Here is a 2,500-nt window from a genome sequence, read left to right on the forward strand (position 1 = left end):
ACTCACGGATAGCCTGAGGCGAATAATCGCAAACGACGACGCGTCGATTGTGCGGCCATCGTTGCTCGCGCGACTAACGACGATCAGCCGAGACGGCTGTAGTTTATCGCATCGATTTCATCGAGCAACCGATGGACGCTGCCGCGTTCGTTCGTAAATGAATGTTATACATACTCACGGATAGCCTGAGGCGAATAATCGCAAACGACGACGCGTCGATTGTGCGGCCATCGTTGCTCGCGCGACTAACGACGATCAGCCGAGACGGCTGTAGTTTATCGCATCGATTTCATCGAGCAACCGATGGACGCTGCCGCGTTCGTTCGTAAATGAATGTTATACATACTCACGGATAGCCTGAGGCGAATGATCGCAAACGACGACGCGTCGATTTTGCGGCCATCGTTGCTCGCGCGACTAACGACGACCAGCCGAAACGGCTGTAGTTTATCGCATCGATTTCATCGAGCAACCGATGGACGCTGCCGCGTTCGTTCGTAAATGAATGTTATACATACTCACGGATAGCCTGAGGCGAATAATCGCAAACGACGACGCGTCGATTGTGCGGCCATCGTTGCTCGCGCGACTAACGACGATCAGCCGAGACGGCTGTAGTTTATCGCATCGATTTCATCGAGCAACCGATGGACGCTGCCGCGTTCGTTCGTAAATGAATGTTATACATACTCACGGATAGCCTGAGGCGAATGATCGCAAACGACGACGCGTCGATTTTGCGGCCATCGTTGCTCGCGCGACTAACGACGACCAGCCGAAACGGCTGTAGTTTATCGCATCGATTTCATCGAGCAACCGATGGACGCTGCCGCGTTCGTTCGTAAATGAATAATATACATACTCATGGCTAACGTGAGGCGAATAATCGCAAACGACGACGCGTCGATTGTGCGGCCATCCGTTGCTCGCGCGACTAACGACGACCAGCCGAGAAGGCTGTAGTTTATCGCATCGATTTCATCGAGCAACCGATGGGCGCTGCCGCGTTCGTTCGTATATGAATATTATACATACTCACGGATAGCCAGAGGCGAATAATCGCAAACGACGACGCGTCGATTTTGCGGCCATCGTTGCTCGCGCGACTAACGACGACCAGCCGAGACGGCTGTAGTTTATCGCATCGATTTCATCGAGCAACCGGTGGACGCTGCCGCGTTCGTTCGTAAATGAATAATATACATACTCATGGCTAACTTGAGGCGAATAATCGCAAACGACGACGCGTCGATTTTGCGGCCATCGTTGCTCGCGCGACTAACGACGACCAGCCGAAACGGCTGTAGTTTATCGCATCGATTTCATCGAGCAACCGATGGACGCTGCCGCGTTCGTTCGTAAATGAATAATATACATACTCATGGCTAACTTGAGGCGAATAATCGCAAACGACGACGCGTCGATTTTGCGGCCATCGTTGCTCGCGCGACTAACGACGACCAGCCGAAACGGCTGTAGTTTATCGCATCGATTTCATCGAGCAACCGATGGACGCTGCCGCGTTCGTTCGTAAATGAATAATATACATACTCATGGCTAACGTGAGGCGAATAATCGCAAACGACGACGCGTCGATTGTGCGGCCATCCGTTGCTCGCGCGACTAACGACGACCAGCCGAGAAGGCTGTAGTTTATCGCATCGATTTCATCGAGCAACCGATGGGCGCTGCCGCGTGCGTTCGCCCGATTGCGCGTGAAGTTACTGTTCGGAACCAAGAATATACGGGTGTATTATACCCGTTTGGTCGCAGCCACGCGCAAAGGCTTTTGAATGTACTGTACGCCCGGCCGTCGAACGATGGTTTTCCGTCATTCAGGAAACAAAAAGAAACTTTTGTCGTCGATATGGCGCGTTCAATCCTCCGTCGATACGCTGGTCGGAGGTGCGAACATCGAATATTTTTAAAGCAAAGAACAAGGAGCATTTTTAAATACAAAGAGAAAAATTGTAAATTGTATATGATTACCCTGAACGGTGGATCACTTGGCTCGTGGGTCGATGAAGAACGCAGCTAATTGCGCGTCAACGTGTGAACTGCAGGACACATGAACATCGACATTTCGAACGCACATTGCGGTCCACGGATAAAATTCCTGGACCACGCCTGGCTGAGGGTCGTTCACTTGTCCTAAAACTGCTTGCGTTGTTCTCAGATTCCCTAACCCCGCCGTCGTTTACCTCTCCTTTCGGGGAGATGGCGAAGAACGTTTCGGAGCCGGGTCGATGAAGAGAAAGGTATCAACGTACGAGCGAGAATTTGGGTATTTCGTTGGCGTTTGTCGCTGGACGTACGAAAAAGAATAAATATTATATATTATTGGCAAGTTTGCGCACCCCTTGCGTGGTGAGGCAGAGATCAGTCTGGACTCGCGCGAGTGTTTTACGGCGTCGTGCGTCGTGTTGTCTGGAGTATCATCACGACCGCCCGTTAAAGCACCGCTCCTACGATTTCTGACTTTGACGGCACTAAAAACCAC

The 2,500-nt window shown here is 51.4% G+C and overlaps 1 non-coding gene across 1 annotated transcript; it reads left to right on the forward strand.

The window, feature by feature from the left end:
* Positions 1 to 1,986: 1,986 nt before the first annotated feature.
* On the forward strand, positions 1,987 to 2,141 carry LOC143351402 (5.8S ribosomal RNA). Its single transcript, XR_013081728.1, has one exon. It is a non-coding gene; the product is annotated as a 5.8S ribosomal RNA (ribosomal RNA).
* Positions 2,142 to 2,500: the final 359 nt, after the last annotated feature.

The sequence above is a fragment of the Colletes latitarsis genome, unplaced genomic scaffold (assembly GCF_051014445.1).
Source record: "Colletes latitarsis isolate SP2378_abdomen unplaced genomic scaffold, iyColLati1 scaffold0165, whole genome shotgun sequence".
NCBI lineage: Eukaryota > Metazoa > Arthropoda > Insecta > Hymenoptera > Colletidae > Colletes > Colletes latitarsis.